A 22,621-nucleotide genomic window follows, 5' to 3' on the forward strand; every position below is an offset into this window, starting at 1 on the left:
GTCGTTCATCATGTGAGTGTCGAGGGGGTGACAGGTCAGCTGATGGTGGTAGTGGTGGTAGTTGTGGTTGTGGTAGTAGTGGCGTTTGTGGTGGTGACTGGTTGTGGTGGATTTAGTTTTGATGCTAGTTTAGCTGTACTTGTGGTGGCGGTGATGATCTTGTTGTTGTATTGGTGGTGGTGATAATGGTTGTTGTGACTATGATTGTGGTGGTGGTGGAAGTGGTGGTGCTTTTAGTGGTGGTGGTGTGGGTTTTGATGGTAGTAGTGGTCATGAATAACATGGTGGTGGTCACATTTATGGTAATATCGTGTTGATGATTTTCGGTGACGGTAGTTTGATGAAAGTGTGGTTGCTTATGCCAGTGAGATGGAGTTCAGTTTCCGTGAGCCTGAATGGTGAGTGAATGAGTGTGCAGCTGTTTTCTTAGGGCATGATACTAATTTGTCCTCTGTTGCCATGCCCTTCCTTCTTCCTGACACAACCTCATCGCCATACTTAGGTGGGAAGATGATGATGATGATGATGATGATGATGTGATGGCAGTAATCGTGAAGGTGGTAATGGCACTGAAGGTGATGGTGATAGACACAGGAAATAGGTGACAGCATTGGTAGACAGATGATGATGCTGGCAGTGAGCGAAGCAATATTGTCAGCTGTGTTTTACGATGACGGATGGCAGTGATGACATAAACAGCAAATTGCATGCAAATGACAGTTTCCTTGTAGTTTTACTTCTCTACTTAAATTTATTATTAGGATAAAGGACATAGCAAAACTTCATACTAGAATACGAATGCTAAAAAAAAAAAATACTTTGTGTGGTTAAAACAGTGTATAATATTTTTCCACTTTAAATCTTTATTAACTGAAACTGTTTTCGAAGAGGTATACCAAGTAGGTAATATGAAATAAGCTGGAAATTGAAATATGAAATACGTTTAAGAATAATATGGTTACTCACACATTATCTTCCACTGGTTTAACCGGGGCATCAGCATAAGCGAGGGGTGCGGTGTCCCCCTTTCGTCAGATTTCTTGTGGTGGATATTATTAGTGTATGTCGCTGTCACTCTCATCAACGGGTGGCAGTTTTGATGCACATGGCTTTTACCCGCACTCATACAATTACCTGCATACCTACAACTACACGTACACACAGAAAAAGGCAGCCCAAAAAATTACACACACACACACACACACACACACACACACACACACACACACACACACACACACACACACACAGCCACCTATATACCCACCAACACTCATCAACTCCTCAAACATCTACCTTTGCTCATCTATCTGTGTGCATCCATTTACAATCCTTCATTTATACACGCGTTTCCAATTTCGTATGTAATTAATCAAAAAGAATATGAAACCTTTCCTTCTTTACGTATTGAAACACTTACACTTTTGAAAATAATCCCCGGTAACTTTTCGTGACTGTGTATGCCTAGTCTTTATCAATACACCAGGGAAAAAAGAACTTCATCCAGTATATGAACACTGTCTATTCATAATTATTTATCTTCAAGGAAATAAACGCAAAAAACAACTCCTTTTGTGAAACTATTGATCACTTGCGAAGATGCATTTATGATGGAGTGTATATTTCTCCAGTTATATATCTACTCGCATATCCTGTCTTTTCTGACTCATCACCACTTATCCATATTAGACCTGCCATAACACAGAGGTCATCGTTGTCCTTCCCGTAACAGGCCATCAGCACAGGAACTATTGACTAACATAAGACCTGCAACAAATCGAACATAATCAGAGCCACATTTCACTCTGTAACCCCAATGTAAAGAGTCATGCATCCGCGACTGTCACCTAAGCCATTACTGCAAAACTTATCACGTACTACATTGTTACGCATAAAGTGAGAAATGGAAATCAGGTGAGACAACTTTAATGTAAAAATTTATCCTCCAGTGAACGAGAATCTTCAACAAGTAAAATTTTCACAGCCAGTTAGCTTTTATTTAATACTGCAACCACGGCCCTCAGCATGACACCACCGGCGACATCCATTACAGTAATTACCACGACAGCCAACATTACATTACTCAAACCTCAACAGCAGCTAACACACAGCACTAAAACACTCGCTAGGAAAACCACTACAGGACCTGCCACCAAAACAACACACCCTTACACCAGGTCTGTCATTCATCACTCAAGAAAACCTCACACGTCCCTTGCAACGTCGCTTTCAAATGGTCCATTGAAAGCTTAGTGTGCGAAGGGAGGAAGGGGGGTGGCTGGTAGTGGAGAGAGAGAGAGAGAGATTTTGACTGAGAGTGTGAAGAAATATGAATAGTGAATTAAAATTGCGGATGGGGAAGAAAGCAAAGCATTGGTGATAGAGGGAGAGGGAAATGAGCGAGGAGATTTGTGACTAGGTACTGATACAAAATAAAGTGAGGCCAGGTAGAAGGGGTTGGCGATGAAGAGAAAAGGAAAAAGGGGCGAACGAAAGGGAAGATTAATATGGAAATGAAAGAGGTGGGGATAGCTGTCTATGATTGGAAAGAAAGAAAAAAGGACAGGAAGGCTGAGACTACGTTATGACTAAAAATAAGAATGAGAGAGGAGGTAGGCGTAATATACTTTAGGAATGGAGGGAAGTGGAAGAAAGCTCAAATACATTTCAATTATATTCATATAGACTGTTGGTGAAAGTGCCCCAGTGATGTTTAAGTGCTTGTTGGGGAGCTCCCTGTGTGACTCTTGATCTGGGCATCCTAACTAGAAAAATCAGTAACTTAAAAAAGGAAAGAAGAACACTAAATAAATAAATAATGGAAAATATGTCTAAGTTGTTCTCATAAATTAATGGAACAGGTAGTTATATCTTCAGCCTAAAGGGTCGTAAAAAAAAAAAAAGAGAAGTAAAATGCCCGCTAACTTCAAAGCCTCCCTCCACCCCATTCCCTCTACTCTCATTCTCACCTTACTCTCACCCACACCCCCACTCACCTTCGCCATTCCCCACGCTTATCCCTCCCCTCCATCCCTACTCCCTGTTTGCCCCTCCGACATCGTAATATCCAAACTTTGTAAACAGTGTCTAGAGGCAGATGTGAGGCCGGACAGCTATTACGCATAAATCTGTTACCTTCTTTCCGCTCTGCTCTAAATTACTCCCTCGAGGAATATAGGGCGGCTCTACTGTGCCACGGACGGTGTATGAAGGAGCTATGAAATTCGCCTTTACTATGTGCTTTAGATAACATTTAAAGTTACTAGAACAGGCTGTCCACCATAATAATCTCTTTCCTATGGCCATTAGTCTTTGCACTTTTGCAAATTTAACCTTTTCAGACAGACACTGTCTGACACTCGCCAGATTAAAGTGCATTATTGGCAGCTTCCCGCTGAAGAAAATGAGATAGGTACATTTTCTTATAAGTAGTATCCTTGTATTTACATCACATTTCTGTTTAGAGAGGTCTTTAAAAAAAAGTCTTCTGTATTCAAGAAGTTTATTTTGTGACTGTCTCGAAGCTCTTGTTTTTATTTGTACGCATTTGAAAGCTGTCGTGGGACTAGTAATTGTCTCTATACAGGATTCTCTTTTGCACCATCCCACAAGTCCTTTCCCTGCCCCCACCACCTGCCTCCTCTTTGCCTCCACCATTTGCCCCATCCCTGACCTCCCACCTTCCACCACCACCTGCCCCCTCCCTGCTCTCCACCACTTGCCCCCTTCCTACCTTCCACTTCATGCTCCCCATAACCTTCCCTCCACTACCTGCCCCCAACAACCTGCCCCTACTACCTGCCTCTCACAACCTGCCCCCACTACCTGCCCCCCACAGCCTGCCCCTACTACCTTCCCCCTCCCTGCTTCCACCATTTACCTTCTCCCTCCATGCACCCCACCACCTGCCTCTCCCTGCTTTCCTCCACCACTTACCCCATCCCTACCCCCTCCAGCTGGCCGTCACTTCACCATAGCTAGACAGTTCCTTGTTGGTGCAGCTAAAACACACTAATGCTGACACCCGCTCCCCTCTGTCCCAGTCCCCCATCCCAGCGCCTCTTCTAGCCCCCCTTGAAGCCCCCTCCCCCCTCCCCTCGCCACTACATTGCAAAAGAAAGTGTGTGACGCCATTTGTTGCTCGTACTTAGCCGCAGGGAATCAACCGTCTAATTAATACAACGTCGAATACACCCCAAAGACAACTTAAAGGGCCTGACATAAGCGAAATGTGGGGAATGCACTTTAAATAGAACGATAATAAATGAAATGAACTTCATATCCTTTAGCTCGAGGATATATTTATATATATTTTTTTTCTCGTCTCTGAATCGTCCATTAGGCAATCCATTGTACTACGATTGGCCTGATCACCACCACCAGCCTAATCGCAGTAACCAGCTTAGGGGTGGATTCACAGACTTGCGATAATGTTTCCTGTTGTAACTTTGATTTAGTAGGAAAATCTGGGAAGAGGTGCAAAATCTCATCCAATGACTCACGTTTCTGCAGTAACAATGAATCGATTGTAAATATAGGCCTATTCATTAATTTATCCCCCGATTACAAAGATACATCACCTTCCACATAATGACGCATGTGATAAGTTTCGGGGCAATGTAACCCTTTCTGTTGCAGCACTGGGATTTCATAGCCAGAATCACCGTGAACCGAACCAGCCGAGAAACACAGACACGCTACACAAACCCACAAATACACATACACAATACACAAACACAATGCACAGACACACAGGCAAAATACACAGGCTTACATATATATACATAGGTCCAAACAGCGCAGCTCATATGTTGTTTTTTTTTTTTTTTAGCATTTTCTTCCTACATGTTCTCCTAAATCTTCATTAAACTCAAAGTATACAAAGGTTCCGTAGGCAGGTATACTCACGTTTTGCCTATATGGATGTGGGTGTGAATGTTGGTGAGGTATGATGTGTAGTTGGGTGTGGGTGTGGCAGTGGGAGTAAGTGTGTGAGGGAGTGTGTGTGTGTGGCGTGGGAGTAGGTGTGAGGGTGGGAGTGAATGTATTTGGGCGTAGGTGTGGGCGTGGCTGTAGAAGGAGGTATGGGTGTGGGTGTGGGTGTGGGCGGAGGAGAGAACGCTCGTATTTTCAACGGGGAAGAGTGGCACTCCCGTCGTTAAGATCATCAGAGGACGGAAAAAGTTGGGCATAAAAAAGTAGGTGCTAAGTATTCCCCGCTCCGACACACGTTCATACGCCCCAGCAATTTCTAGAATAATAATCTACGGGTGAGAGATAGGTTGGGTCGATTTCTCACAACTCTTCCTCGGAGTTTTTTCTTTTCCTTTTTTGTTTTTTTTACTGCCTGGTACAGAAAGGGGCGAGGAAGAAAAAAAAAAGTAGTGATGTTCCCCTCTCCGACATGCGTTCTTACGGTCCAGCTTCAAGATTTAACAGTACTAATGTTCCTTTGAGAAACTGGATGGGTCGATTATTTACAACAACTCTCGGGTATTTTTCGTGTGGTCGCCTGGTACATACAAATACGCAAAAGAAAAATTCATTCTCTGTCACTTGTCATAAACCTTATCCTTTAGTATAATGTGTCTTTGAGAAATAGGTCAGATCTTTACTTCTTCCATTTTTTTTTTTAATGATCGTCTGGTGACAAAAAAATTAACTCCTTCAGCAGACACACATTCATACATTCATGCAGTTTCTAGAATAGTGACATCCCAGTAAGAAATTGGTAAAGTCGATTGTTCACAACTTTACCCTGATAATTTCTTTCGACAACAATTTTCACCATATGGACGGATGCATTCCAGACTTGAATCTGTCACCTGCCGTTTCTATTGGACTGATACTGTGAATTTGTGAAAGTATATCGCCAACCTGACAAAGATCTCAAACACTTTTCAGCTCAGTTGATGACCAAGACTAGTCTAATTGGAAAGTTTGTGTGACTAGCAACCCAAAAGACATAACTTCTTAGCTGACTCATCGCATTCCATGAAACCACGACATAGTATTGTAGATGCGAAAGTGGTCCAGCTGTAAGAAGTGGAAACAATTCGATTTTAGCATAATCTTGTATGCAGTGATCCTTTGACTGCTTTGTACAGAAATGGGAACCATAACGAAATATGGTCATTAGAGACTACCTAAATATACATATTTGGCCAATAATTGTCGTCCGTTATGTGAATGATTCATGTTATTTGAGTGCTTATATAGCTTTTCTATATGTGCACTTCATGACCGAAAAAAAATATATAGGCCTACTCGTATATTATCATCCTGCTGCTGCTGCTGCTGCTGTTACACCTCCTTCTCATCATCATCATCATCATCATCATCATCATCATCATCATCGTCATCATTATCTAAACCCAAATTCATACCTAGAACATTGGGTGGGATAGGATCAGAAACAAAGAAGGCACAGCAACGGAACCATTAATCAGTATACCCAGTTAAACAGGCCACAGGATCATCCACACATTACCCAAGCCTTCAAAATCCCAGCTCTGCATCAATAAATCCATACACATATTTTATTCCCTGCTGAGTGTAGAAAAAAGGGAAAAATAACTTTGAGATATGGCAGGTGAACGTTCCTCCCGGGTCTATAAGTCACACCACGGCAGTATTAGCGATTTCGACCGTAGAAATTCTGAGGGAGACGCACCGTGATAACCCGAGCGAGAGTAAACAAACACAGGAATTTAGGGATGGCTGCCGGGGGGAAGCGGAGGGTGTTCGACGGAATTATTTTGCCCTGTCGACGATTAATTGATCTGTTTGTGAAATTAGCGCAAAATTTGGCTTTCAGTTTGGGCGTGCTGTGCCGGCTGTATATGTCGTGTATTGAAATGTGAATATAAGATGACCTGATTATGGGTTATATACTGTATTTAGAACGTTCTTTTCTACTCCTTAAGCTGGTTATGGTTACATCATTAAATATTTCACAACACAGAGGAAAACGTTCATCTGCCTTAGTCAGACCGCAATCTCAAATGACCTGTGTGGTGGTAATAGTAATTTAAATTGGTAGATAGATATGGATAAATAGATTAATAGATTTATGTTATTGTCATTTTATATGTTAATGAATACAAGGTTATATAAGTTTTCAACCTTCGAACGTCAGTCCTGAGGGGGAAAAATGCACATGGCAGTGTTGGAACAGTAGGACTGGCATGAGAGAAGTGTGGACTACCCTATATCTGTCTTCTTGTGGTGGGGAGGCACGAGGCAACCAAGCCACAACATGTTTAACAATATTTACCTACCATGAGAGTTTGCCCTTATAAACACCACGCACCCCACCGTGCCCCGCCCCGCTCGCTACACCCACCACAGTGTTTTGCAGGCTCACAGGAAGCCATTAGGACCTTGCCAACACCCTCACTTCCACTAAGACTCATAACCCGGTTCTCGGCATGGCAGCACAAAGGTGGTAATATTTAGAAGGTCTGGGGCTGCAATTCCTGGTATCCTTTGTTTTTGCTGAACGCACTGACCACTTGTAATTTTCCTCACTTGAATAGAACCATCCTTGTTCAGCAATTGCAGAGGGGAGGTTAAATTTTTCAGGTGATTTGATTGCATCGGGTAACGTCAGCGAAATCGTAACATGTCCTTTAAATCATTTTTTGTTATGAGTGATAAACAGCCTCATCCATTCCAAGTGAACAAACTTGTGGCAAAGAGGTAGCCGTCAGATCCTTCCTTGGCAGGTCTGAGGTTCATTACATGTTTAATTGTTTCTTACGTGTGTAGACTGTGAACAGCGTAACTTGTGTTATTTGATATGAGATGCTGCGTTACAGTATGGTCACATGGCATCTAGAGTGTCACTAGTTTGTGTTTTGGTGATAATAGGGATGGGTAGTACCCACATTGTACTCTAGCTAGATCCACCTCTGAGCTCTTAAATTTTGTGTGCTAGTTATTTGTGGGTGGAAGTTTGCTTGAAGTAGCGGTTCCAGGCCAAGGCTGTTAATTGTACGATTGATGTAAGTGTGGATTTGCTTGTATATGCTGCTGGTGGAAATTGCTGTGGTGTCGTAGTACCTCTTTTTGATTTATCATGGGACTCTATAGTTGAAAGGGCTAAACACCATCTTGTAAGCGGCTTTAGAAATTTTGTAGCAATTTACTTTGCATATGAAGCAAACTATGTCGGTTTTGAAAATACAGAGATAACATAGAAGAGACCGTCAAGGCATAATAGGCATAACATCGCTTGGAAAAGAGTGCTACAAAGTCAACAATGCCCTGAAATCCATGGGCCTCACTTCTCTCGTAGCGAAGGGTCTAATATCCGTGTACTTGGCTCCCCTTTTGTGGCGAGGCTCTCCTGTGGGTCATAATGGCCAAGGCGCTCTTCATTTGCCTGTCAGCGCCCGCACATGCCCACCTCCTCTGCACGTGCACCTCTACCCTCCCTTCCACACGGCCACACCTGCCCTCCTCCTACACAACCACGCCTTCTCCGCTTCTACACTCCCGTCTACTCTTTCCTCTCTTTTACATCCACATCTCTCCCCTACACGCCGATCTTTCACCCCTCCACACGCCGATCTTTCACCCCTCCACACGCCGATCTTTCTCCCCTGCACACGCCCATCTCCCCTCCTGCACACCTACACATCCTCTCCCTCTGCACAGTCATCCTTCTCATACTCGTTCACCTTTTTCGTCATGCCAGTCAGTTTCTCGTGCTGATTAGCCTTACTCATATATCTGTCATATTCTCTCCCTATCTCTTCTCTCACACTTTCTCATAATCTCTTTCTTCTACTCACTTTCTCCCTTTCTTTTCACTACCTTTCTCATTCTCATATTCTGTCTGTCAGTGCACTCTCTTTTCTCTTTCTTACTTACTCATATTTTCTGCTAGAGTTACTCAGGATCTTTTTGGTATGTTACTATCTAACCTTATTAATGTGTGTGTGTGTGTGTGTGTGTGTGTGTGTGTGTGTGTGTGTGTGTGTGTGTGTGTGTGTGTGTGTGTGTGAAGAAATTACTCATTTTATAGGGTGATCGGATTTTTTGAAAGTCCATAATGGAGTATTGACTGTGCACCGTAATAATAACAGACTAAATATTAATTTGGTTTGAATGCTCCAGAATTTAAATATCCCAAGCAAGTTCAGTGCTCACAAAGTGACGGTGATTGATACATTGGTTCTTCAACATGGGAAACAATTTCTGTAATAAGTTACAAGGATCCCCACACCATTGCATAGCTCTGTTAAGCTCTTACATAATAAAAAGTCTTATGTAATGAGGTATTGTACCCAGTACTGAAAGAGAAAATAGATACAGGGGCGATGTGGATTATTTCCAGGTGCTTTTCATTACAGCGTGGGTGTCGACATGACATGAGGGTGGTGGTGGTGGCCCTGTGCTTCTGGGCAGCTTTGTGGTCAGTCTGCGGTTCTGTGGGTGGGGGGGCACTGCGGGAGTTGCAGGGGGGGCTGGCGGGGGTTGAGGGGTGTGGCGTGTGGGTGGTGGTGTGTGAATAGTGTGCTGTGGTAAGGGGTGTTGTGTGTGTCGTCTGGGGTAAGGTACTGCTTGTGAGTGATGAGGTCGAAAACAATGTACAGTATGTAGGTGGTTCCTGTACTCTGAAAGGAGGATGGTGTCTAAAGCGGATGGGCAACTTCAGCCTGAAATCTGTCGGGTTCACGTCCAAATGATTCTGAGGCCAGAACAATAACCAGTCGATTTAATTACAAGTGGAAAGACCTCTAGTGATGGGTACATTAACTAAATAGAAGATATATTCTCATTTACATAATAAATCTGCGTTCTTAAATTCAGTTTACAATTATTCTAACAGATGAAGAATAATAGTATGTTCATCGTCATTCTCAGCACCCTAGATAAAAGAAGGAAAAATCAAGAGTAAATTGGCTGACAGCGTTCAACAGATTCAGTATACATTCCACAAACACGAGAACACCTTGGGGCGTGGCCATGAGGGGGGTGGTGTGATGGAGGGGAAATATGGGAGGGGTGGGGTGGTAGAAAAAGAAATGGGGCAAAGGAGGAGGACATGTGAAGAGTAGGGGACGAATGGAATAAGTGAAAGTCAGGTAGGGCGTAGGGATTACTTGGAAGTCAGGTAGGGAGTATAGAATAAGTGGAAGTCAGGTAGGAGGCAGGGAATAAAAGCGTCATGTTACATGTAGGGAATAAGAGAGTCAGGTAGGGCATTGGGTATATGAATGATAGTTCTTTTTATTCAGGTGATGGAGATAAGTGAGAGAGTCAGGTAGGATGACTTGAATTGACTATCAGGTATATTTCCCCTGCGCTCTACGAAGTGATGCATGGGTATCCCCACTCTAAGCCTCTCCCTCCATATCCCACCCTCTAATCTAACTTAACCAAGCCAAACCTAACCCAATCTAACTTAATCTAATCCAACATAACCTGCACAACTCCTTCCCCCAACTCCCACCCTCCATCCCATTTCTTTCTTATCATCCCTCCAGCTTCCCCCTCCCCCACCTTTCTCCCATCTTCCTTCCTCTTCCCCTTCACCTCTCCCCATCACCTCTCCCTTCGTTCTGCTCCCCCTCCCCTTCCCTTCCATGGCTTATTCGTGTCGCTGTGGCACCATATTAACTTTATTCGTTTGTTTGTTTTTTTCTTTTCTTTTTGGAGACACCTTGCCATTACGCATGGGTTCGAAATTCTAAGATGCTGCAGGCAGTTATCCGATCACTGTTTGTCACAAAAGAGTGTTGACTACTGCTCTACCTTTTAGTGTCCTGGACTGTGGTGGCCTAGTCTCGGACCCCTACTAATCACAGGTAATATATGGTACTGGATGCTACGGTATATAAATAGATTGATAGACAGATATAAATTATTCTTTTGCCCATTCGGAAACTGTCACTATACTTCGGGGTGCCTATGTCATCTCATTTATGCCTTCAGAAAGAACCACTTTTAGTTAACATGATGCGAATTTTCACTCGTATTAAAGAAATTTGCTGATGAGTACTGTTCCATATTCTACAGTAGTTTCCGTCTGTGAACAATGACATCACCCTCCAAAGCTAAACCAAATCGTCCGGATATACCCACAACAAAGTTATTAAAGAATTTTGACGTCCTCAGAGGGTTCCCCGTGGCTCTCCAAGGGTAAAACAGGTAATTCACACTCATGCGACAGGCAGATGTCAAATAATTCATCATTGATAAATTAGGGCTTCGTATGTGGATTTGTACGTGAGTTTGGTGAGCGTAGAAACGTCCAGCACACACACACACACACACACACACACACACACACACACACACACACACACACACACACACACACACACACACACACACACACACACACACTCAACATATGCACACCTCACAATTTTCTCATCAAACCAAGAGGCACCCGAATAGCAGGCACTGGTTCGGTAAGGCTACACCACGTCGGTCAGACCACAAGTAAAACAAACACCACGCAATTTCCCTCACACTTAAGACCAGAAAAAAGAGCACATCAAAGAAAGAATAAATCATGCGAGGAAACTGCGACGAAAAAGGTGAAGTCTTCTTGGCAGTGCTGGGAGGGGCAATATCTGAGAGCGAGGGTGGGGTGCAGAAAGATGGCCGACTCTCTAGGGACTCACTCACACTACCCCCCCTCCCACTTACACACACACACACACACACACATACACACACGCACTCTCTCTCTCTCTCTCTCTCTCTCTCTCTCTCTCGTCGGGTTAATGGGTGTCAGGGATATGAACAAGCTCCGGGGTTCTGCGTAGTCGTAAAATGAGGTGTGTAGAATGAAGTGTGTAGAATGAAGTGTGTAGAGTGAGGTGTGTAGAATGAAGTGTGTAGAGTGAGGTGTGTAGAGTGAAGTGTGTAGAGTGAGGTGTGTAGAATGAAGTGTGTAAACGGAGGTGTGTAGAGTGAAGTGTGTAGAGTAATATGTGTCGCCGGAGGAGGTGTGCAGATGACAGGATTTTGAATATACTGACAATATATGGGTTTATGTGTCTTAAAATGAGGTGTGTAGAGGAGCTAAGAATTTTATTGAAGTGTGTAGACGGTCTTAAGATTTGATATGTCCTCGAAGGAAGTGTGTAGAGGAATTATGGGTTTAAGTGTCTTTGATTGATGTGTGTAGAGGAGCTTAGGGTGTATATGCCATCAAATGAGGTGTGTAGAGGAAATGAAGGTTTGTGTGGCACTGGGCGAGGTGTGTAGATGACTCGAAGGGTTGTGTGCGTGTATGAGATGACGGACTCTCTTGGGACTCAACTCCACTCTCTCTCTCTCTCTCTCTCTCTCTCTCACGTTTCCTCATTCCACGACACGTAAACCTTCATTCCCCAACACACAGCTCCCTCAGCGACATATATATCCGTTCGTTCCGTCGTCTACACACCTCACTCAACGACACATTCCTCTGCACACCTCATTCGACAACCCCACTCCTCTACACACCTCACTCGACGACACATTCCTCTACACACCTCACTCGACGACACATTCCTCTACACACCTCATCGAAAGACTCGTAAAACCCTCAAGCTCCGTCGTCTACATAGGGCCAGGGAGCTTGTTGATATCCCACTACAACCATCAACCCACTGACGAGAGAGAGACAGACAGACAGACAGAGACAGACAGACAGACGACAGACAGAGAGTAGTGGCAATTTACTGTGTTACTGCAGATTAAATGAAGGATTATGTGTCCTCAATTGAAGTGTGCATATTACGAAGCTCGGAAGAGAGGGGGAAAGGTTGAAATGTCAGTCCCTTTTCTCTGTTTTCTTTCTTCCTCTCCTTTTCCTCCTCCTCCATCCCTGCGCTCCCTTTCCTTTGTTTGCTATCCTCCATTTTTTCCCCCTTTCCCTCCTTCCAAGTCTTTTCCTTCAGCTCTGTAAACGCCCCTTCCCGTTCTCCACCATTTCCTCCACCATTTTTCATCCACTCTCTTCCTTTCCATTTCCTCGACTTTTTCCTCAATCTCCTCACCCTGTTTCCCGTCATCTTCTCCCCTTCTCCCTCTTCCCTCCAATAAATACTTTAATCCACAAGGAGGCAAAAGAAGAGTAAGTATAGACATCAGATCAAGGATGAATGATTGGAGAGAGATAAAAAGAAGTTGGTTTTTCAGTCGTTGCTTCATTACCTTTGTCAAAATAGGTTTCCCATTCACTCTATTTATTTGGCATGCTTTCCTAACTTTCTTACTGACGGCATGATAACTCGTAACATAACTAGGTAAACACTGGAGACCATGAGACTGAGAAATCGGGTTTGTAAAGTAATATGGCAAACGGTCATTTTAATTTTAATATAGACTTGGTGTAGTCTAATCCTCTGGCTGTGGTAGGCTTTTGGGCAAACTAAAATAATCTGGTACGAGCCATAATAAAAGTTTTGTGTGTATTAATAACAACGAAATGGTTACTCGAAGTCGATTCTGAAGGCTTTGACTGCCACAATTTCTCCCAGTTGAACAAGATTTCTAATATTTGCCTTAATCAAACACCCAAATGCACCAACCACAACGAAGAAACCGACAGCAGAGATCAGTGAGCAACTTGTTTGGTAGCGGATGTTTGTGTGTGCACGTGTACACTATCGTCTCTGTGCTTCCCCCTCACCCCATCTTATCGAGCACGCTGAATGATCTAGGTTTAGTAATGGTGCTCACTGATCACGAATGTTAGGCCCGATTTCTTTATAGCTTTGGAGAAACACCTCTTCCTCAACGATTTACTCCACTTTGCACCTCAGTATCCACATGTATGTTCGTCATGGAAATTGTGTTAGTAGTAGAAATGTATAAATATCATGAAAGAGGGTATCAGAGCATAAGAGGCATAAACAGAAAATATCGCTAAGAAGAAGATATCACCTGCAGAATCTACAGCACCACTCAGAAACGACCTTTACATTCTCAGTACCGCTTGTATGAAGTGCGACACCAGTGACATCCACACACTAATGTTTTACTTCCCGACTTGGTCACCATAATTTGCCTAGACACTGTAATATCCCTGAATGAGTAGAGATGCGTGCTCTTATCAGGCGTGTGTAAAGTTGCTGGTTCAGGACATACATACATGCGTACTACACTTCAAGTTCATATGCCTGAAAGAGTTTGAGAAGGATGATTCAGCATTTATACACTTCTGCTCTACATCTTTTGTGTGTGTGTGTGTGTGTGTGTGTGTGTGTGTGTGTGTGTGTGTGTGTGTGAAATAGAATTGGCAAAACGTAAACTGACACTGCAATTTGATCTGACTTCTAGTGGCCCTGGTTTACATTAATAACAAAAAAAAAAGAAAGAAAGAAACTGAGGCGTAACGTGTAGAAAACACTTGCAAAGAGAAAGGGGTTACGAATTCTTCCCTTCCGCCTAGTGTACGCTCCATAGAGGACACGTGAATGAAACAAATGATCTCATGTCGACACAGTAAGGAAGCAAGTTTGTAGACAGGGAGGGGTGAGGCGAGGAAGGCGCGGTGTGGAGAGGAAGGAAGGAGTAGATGCATATTCATCATCACCTCGCTCAAGTTTTTACCCTGGCGGAGAGTTTTTCCTGCTGTACCGACGAGTTCCATTCCGCCGAGGTGAAAAATGGATGACGTTAAGGAAATGTGCCTTTTTTTTTTTTTAGGGGGGGAGGGGTTAGTGTGGTGCTCCTTCGTGTCTTTTTTACGTATGAAATGTAAAAATCGTGTGTGTGTGTGTGTGTGTGTGTGTGTGTGAGAGAGAGAGAGAGAGAGAGAGAGTATGTGTTGAAGTGTGTGAATGAATTGGAGAGGAGTTTGTCCGGGTATATGTATGCATCTTTTACTGTTGGCTTATATGGCTTGCCTGCCTACTTTATTCAACATTATTTAGTTTCGGATGCTGTAGGTTTGTTAGAATAAATTATATTCTGAGGCGGATGATAATACTAGACGAGTAGAAAAACACATATTTCTGTTTTCCTGTAGCATGCTTAATGAGTCTACCGATATTTGTTGAAAATTAATAAGTTGTTTCGGAATTGTGAGCCGGCATTAGTACATTTATCTTTAAAAATTAATACAAATTTAATTCTTCTGTAGTCAAGACGTGTGTTGATTTTAAAATGTACTGACCCAAAATAATCCCATCCAAACGTTACAATAATCACATCTAAGCTGATACAGTTTTATCTTATTGGCAGTCAGGATGAGGATTAATCTGAGAAATATTTTAATCCCAGCACTCCAGTTCCATTCTGTCATCATTATATCTAAGTTATTACCAAGCTAATTTATTGGTAGTCTAGATGAGTGTTAATCCTAGAACTATTTTAATCTTGATAAACCATTAAGATTCTTGCCTCAATATGCCAAAGCTTCACCCAGGGCAGCACGAGGCGAGGGGAGTTGGATCTCTACCAGGTCCTGTTTTTAGCGCCTCAGTATGTAGATGGCTGTCGAAAGCAGAGACAAGGTAAACTAGGAAGGAGCGTAAAGAAAGCAAATCCAGTACCTGCCAGATGCCGCCTTCACTCCCCTGACACACATACCATTTAACTCGCATGACTAATTCTTTGTTTACAGAAAATTAGGTCTGTCTTTAAGTCTCTCTTCCATCCATGTTTTCTAAGATTATGTTAACGATCGATTATGCCACCCGCGCATGAAATAAGCCGCCAAGAACATTGAGTACATTTAAAGAGGGTGAAGACGTCACTATCAGATGCACATACTTCACTTTTCAATGCAAAACCTGCAATAGAACCAACAACCTCACTGTCCAAGTCCAGTGTATTATCCACCCCACCACCAGTAGTGTCAAAATTAATTGGATATTTTTGTAGTGCATACAGATGGCCAAAAATAATTTGACCAAGTGGTAACAGGTCGAAACTCATGGATATAACAGACTTATATTGATGAGGACAGAGTACCCAGTAGGAAGGCATGAACTACATAAAATATTTACTCTTAATTTTGGGATAAGCAGTGAGTTTTTTCCCGCATCCACTTCACAACTTCTGATTTGCGAAATGCATACGTTCCGTTATTTAGTGACGCCTGTGGATGATGAATATTGCAATATTAACTTCGTTCAGTTAATTAAATTTTCGTAATACATAGCACCCATAACCTGCATCACTTTATCTTTTGAAACAGCCTGTCTGCCTTTATATATATATATATATATATATATATATATATATATATATATATATATATATATATATATATATATATATATATATATATATATATATATATATATATATATATATATATATATATGATTATTTTTTTATGCAGACGCATACGAAAGTATGCATAAAGACATAAACCAAAAGGAAGAAATGAAGCGTCGTATCAGTGGGATTACTTGAGTGGAAGAGGCAGATGTGTGGCAGTAAAGCGTAGCGGGAGAGGATGATGCTGACAGTGAAAGAGCCATGAAAATGAGTCACAGGAGGAGGTGGCGTGTGAGGGGAGGAAGTGAGGGAGCGGTGCGGCGGTGAGGTGATGACCCGGAGATGGTAGACTAGGATTAGCAGGAGCAGAGGCGGCCGCAAGTTTTATACCTTTTATTGAATGCAGTAAAAGTGGGTTTGTTTGTGTACGGTAAATAATGACGTAAAACAGGAAGACAGGCTGTGTACAATATAGCTAAAAAATATTCATACTGACTTCCTTCATATAGAGCTGCATTTCATATCCCGTCTGGGGATTAAGACTTTTGGATTAAAACTTATTAGAAATTTTACTCAATCTTTAAGTAAAATTCTTAAGTAGAACGGAATGAGAGGTATGATATTCATGATACGAAAATACTTGAGGTAAATCAGAAATATTTATTACTGGACGATAAAACTGTGGGGAAAAAACACATGAAATGGCTTAATTTTTATATTTCCCTATAATTTTTTCAATGTCTTTTGATATGGATGCCCCCTATGTAGTTCGTAGTGATAGAGAAATATTAATTGGTGTGTTTTACCCCCTACCGGTATCCCATTTATCCATTTATCATATGAGTCAGTCACACTGTTATAATTTGCTGACGTGTCGTGAAACAAGAAGGCTCTATGAAATGAATGGAGAATGGTGGAGACTGATTTTGAAGGTGAGAATCGAGTTATTGATAGTCTTTTGATTAGTAATATAGTATGATAGGATGGTGTAAAAGAGAGTGAGGGTGAGGAAGGAACAGAGGAAATAGTGACAAGAATGAGAGTGAGGATGAGGAGGAAGGCAGTGTGAGGGTGAGGGGAAAGGTACGGGTGAAGATGATGGGACAGTAAGTGAGGATGAGTTTAAGGGATTGATGGTAGAGGGAGGGGTGGGACAGAAGGAAGGGTGCAGGGAGGGGAAAATGAGGGTAGGGTGGAAGGGAGTATGGGGATGAGGGTGGAGTGGGATGATGACGTGTGAGGGAGATGATAAGCTGAGGGTGAGGGGAGCAAAAAGGAGGTGTGGGAGGAAGGGTAAGGGAGGGGATGAGAAAGAGTGAGCGGGTCAGGAAAGAGGGTGTGGGTGGGAGAAAGGGTTAGATAAGGGATGAGAGGAGACGGTGAGGGTGAGAGGGTTAGGAAGGAGGGTGGAAGTGAGAGAGGGAAAGTGTCATGTACCGGATAGTGTCAGAACTGAGTATGATGGTAAAGAAGAATGAGTGAAACTGAGGGAGAGTATGAGAAAGATTGTCAAGAAAGTGAGGAAGACAGTAAGGCACGGCGGGGGTTAGGGTACGACGAGAAAGAGAGTGAGAGTGAGCAAGGAACAAGACAGAGAGAAATTGACTGTGAAGGAAAAAGGAACAAAAATGAGAGTAAGATTGTGGAAGGAAAGAGCAGGGAGAGTGAAGGAGGAAAGGAGGACGTACCATTTGTCATGTGAGGCAAGAGTGAGTGAGAGTGAAGGTGAGGTTGAAGAAAAGGTGACTGAGAGTGGAAGTTAGAGTGACGAAGGAACGACAGAGAGAGAGAGAGAGAGAGAGAAGGGGGGGTGAGGGAGGTGGGAGGGACGTGTCTTTTGCCAGGTGGTTCACGATTTTGTTTGAGAGTGGGGGAGGGGAGGGGAGAATGAGAGTGAGAGTGAGGGAGGGTGAGGAAGCAAGGAACGAGAATGAGAGTAAGGTTGAGGGAGGAATGAGCGAGGGAAAGAGTGAGGGAGAAGGAGGGAGAGAGAGGGAGGGAGAGAGCGATGGGGGGACGTGTCATTTGTCAGGTGGTGGCGGGACTGATGACTTCACCAGGAGGCAGGGTCGACTTGGGGCGCCACGGGGTAGCTGCAAGCCTCTCTCTCTCTCTCCCTTCTCCTGTTTGTTTACTCTCTAATTAACTTATTTACCAACAGACACCCCGATAATACCCGTCGGCATCAGTCAAGTGTGTTTTTGCCTTCCCTTGACCTGTGATGAATTCTGTACCCATATTCCTACAGCCAAATGGTGCAGCTGTAACAGAGGTGCTTTACAGCTGTATTCTTTACCCCTTTAATCCGGGTGAAATCCATTTTAGGTCATATTTCCCGTTACTTGATGATTTGACTAGTATGTGAAAGAACTCTCTCACTAAAACGCTCTGAGTAGGTCATATCAAACCCCTCCATCGCAGTCTGTCTGAAGCTAAATATTATAATCGAAAAGGCGAGAATAAAATAAACACGAAATCCCCAGGCTCGCTGAGTTAATACTATACAGTAAGGACAGTGCTACACACGCTAATAAATTTTCCCTGAAGCATTTAACAACGTGCCAAAATGTGTCCAGTGTTTTTACCTTCCTTAGGCCGATGATAAACTCTGTGACGACTCTTCTTTGCATTATTTTATGAAGTTAATGTAAGGCACTGTGTTTGGCTGAAGTAACTTTGCACGAAAAGATTAGTTATTTCTGCAGAATACTTATTTTTTCTTTTCCTCTATAAGGTGACAATTTTACCTACCACTATGAATTTAGGAGAGTTAAGCGATGAGTGAATGGAGGTGTGGAGTAATGTTCCTGGGCACTTTGGTGAAAATTTTCCCACTTTTGTGTTTTCGTTTTTCCTGTTTCATATAATGCCCTCCCCAGAATAATGTTAGGATCTGAAGTTGATGATGATAATCAAGAAATTAGTGTAATAATGAATGACGATGATGGTTATGATAAAGATGATGATACTGGTAATGATGATATAATAAGGCTGGGATGATGATGACGATGATGATGATGGTAAAAGTAATGATGATGCTGATACTGATAATACTGAAGATGATGATGAAATAAGGCCGGGGTGAAGATGATGAGGGTGATGCCTGAAACAAAAATATTTCATCACGTCTCCCCCTCCCACGAAATGATTAGACGACATTTCCTATTATCATTCCACTTTTTCAGCTACTGCCACATCACCACCAGAGAACGTGACTCCTGTGCCACGTCCTCAGCAGCAAGTGGTTAGATATGGCCGTAAATATTTCCTGGCAGGTGGTGGAACATATTTTTCTACTTCCTCTGTCGTCATAGTCAACGTCACCATCATTGTTATCATGTTTTCTTCACGTGTGTTGTCATTGGAATCACCATCATTATCGTCATCATTGTCACCATCCTTTCAGGTGGTTGTATACTCATTTTTCTTCCATCCTCAGTCGTCATCGTCACTGCTATCATTGCCTTCAAAGTCATGATCTTAATCTTTACTGAAATTATCATTATAGTCGTCACTGTCTTCGTCATCATCATTATCGTTGTTACCTATTTTTTTTTTTTTTTTTTGTTCTAGTCTTTCTTTATATATTTGACATTCTCATTCCACCTTTTAGTTTAGTTGCTAAATATTAAACGTCGCAGTTCTTGTTTCATGCGTTTGTTTGAACGAATTATTTTACGTCAATTCAACAGCTTCCCTCCCCTTCCTCTCCTGTTTCTAGTTCAGTTAGCAATCACTCTCCTATTCTCGCTTATAGTCTTTCAGCGTTCGTCGTATCATCACATTAGGGCTAAGGAAAATGTACAAGATCATTAACATTTCATAATTCAGTGACAGTTCAGTGACAGTATTTGATGTAAATAATTTGGAGTTTTAGACCATTAGGTTAGATGCCATTTACTGTTCACTCTTCTTGCCATCAGACATTTTTACTTAGCTTAACGAATTACCTTTTCGTGAAGGGACTAACGAACGTTATATTTAGCCCCTCCAGTTTTAAAAATCACTCATGAGCCGAAAATAATCGCCTGTTAGTAGCAAAAATAAAAAATTAAAGGTGTTCTAAGGCTAAGGCTGAAAGAATTACAACGACCTTATAAGGAGAATAGAGCCTTTTTTCTCCACTGGTATGATAAAAATGCATGGATATTACATAGAACGCAGATTGTGCATATAAGTGACATAATTGGAACTAGGGAGCTCTGCAAACGAGAATAACACGCTCATACTCTCACACAACATCCTACTTCTTGCCATCCATTCTCTCTCTCTCTCTCTCTCTCTCTCTCTCTCTCTCTCTCTCTCTCTCTCTCTAATTCCTGCTTTATCTTTCTCATTATTCATCTTTTATTCAATCTCACACCTCTTACCCCTCCCCCACCTTTCCAACATTCCCCCTCCCCTCTTAACCCCACATTCTTCTTCCTCCCACCACCCCTTCTTCCTCCTCCCCGTCCCACCTTCCCTTCTTCTCTCTTCGTCTCCCACATTGCCCTTTCCTATATCCGTATCTCCCCTTCCCTTCCTCCCACATACAGCATCTCACATCTCACACTGACTCTCCTACCTCCCATATTCTTCTATCCCACTCAACCCTCTTGCCCACCCACCCACTCACACACTTCTCTGTCATACATTTACCCTCCCCCTCCCACATCACCCCTTTCACTTAACACTCTTTTCCCACATCCACTCACCTACACATATGCTCAGTCTTCGCCACTCACCACTCTAATCCGTCTCGTCCAGTCTTTTCGATACTCACCCATCCACCCACTCACCCACCCACTCTCTTACTTTCCTCCCTTCATTACACCCCTCCTCCCACCTGCTCTTACCTCCTTTACTCTCCCCCCATCCTTTCTTCTCGGTTCTCCTTCTCACCCCATTTTCGTTACACACCAACCCACCCACAGATACACTTCCCTCCCTTCCCCACTCTCCTCCTCCCTCTCACTCTTCCCTCCCCTTTACTCTCCCCTTCCCTCTTCACATCTCATTCCTTCCCTCCTACCCTCTTCCCTCCTCCCATCCCTCCTTCTCCTCTCCCTTCCTCGCCTGCTTCCTCTCTACATGACGTCGTGTGGCTTGTGATTCATTGTTGCTCCCAGAAGCTGATATGGTTGGGGGAGGGGCGGTAGGGGCACATCCTGGAGAAGAGTCTGGGGGAGAGAAGGAGGGAGAGGGAGGGGGGGGTACAGAGGCCGCAGGGACTATGGGAATGCGCGCTTGATGTTAATTTTTAAAACATACAGGAATGAAGACGAAAGACAGGGAGAGGGAAATGAAAAGAGTGTAATGCCCAAGGGCAAGGAACCGCAGTGGCTAGAGGAATCCGCGCTTGATGTTGATTTTTAAACCCTTTACGAATGAGAAATATGACAAAGGGAGCAAGGTACAGTGGCCGTAGTTACAATGCGCGCTTGATATATCTTTAAAATATATGCAAACCAAGGACAAGGTTGGGAATACAAGGACGTAAGAACCTTGGGATATGCGAACTAAATTGAACTTAGAAAAACGGATATGTGTGTGTGTGTGTGTGTGTGTGTGTGTGTGCGTGTGTGTGTATTCATTATCATCCCTCAAATTGATAGTCACGCCCAGGTATTTAATTCTGCTTTGCAACGAGGCAGCTTAACAAAATTATCTTACACAAATCCGTACCAAGGCTAAATATACTCTGGTTTTGAATTAAATAGCAGCAGCATACTTCGGCTCACTTATCTATTGTCTGAATGGAGTATCTCTTACCATGCAACCCAGCTACCCTCACCTCCACCCCCCCCCAACACACATTCTCTCTCTCTCTCTCTCTCTCTCTCTCTCTCTCTCTCTCACACACACACACACACACACACACACACACACACACACACACACACACACACACACACACACACACACACACACACACACACACAGCCTCTCCTGGGCGGTCTTGGTTGGTAAGTCAGATGTAAAAGAGATTCCCATTCATGCCTTGTCGCGGTGTCATCTAAGATCGCTTATCTGGCCTCCAAGTTCACTGCCCGCTGAAATCATGCACTGTTGCTACTTACATCATCATCATCATCATCATCATCATTAGTAGTAGTAAGATTTTGGTTCATCATCATCATCGGTATTAACATTTTCCCACAATGATAATAATTCTAAAAACAGGGGCAGCAATTAATAGGAAGCGCCCTCTGAACTCATGCACTTTTGCTACTTACGTCACCATCATCATCATCGTCATCATCATCATCATCATCATCATCATCATCATCATTCTGTTTCTCACTCTATATAACTTTGATGAGCACAGTCGATCAACAAGAAGAGAAAGTGCTGAGCGTATCCAACCATTCATCTTTTATTCATGCCTTCAGGATTTTCTGTCTTATATTTATCTTTCCTTTCTCTTTGTTCAGTTTCAAAGCTTGGACACTGTTAT

The sequence above is a fragment of the Coenobita brevimanus genome, chromosome 74 (assembly GCF_032717465.1).
Source record: "Coenobita brevimanus isolate Jiangsu-jjx chromosome 74, ASM3271746v2, whole genome shotgun sequence".
Classification (NCBI taxonomy): Eukaryota; Metazoa; Arthropoda; class Malacostraca; order Decapoda; family Coenobitidae; genus Coenobita; species Coenobita brevimanus.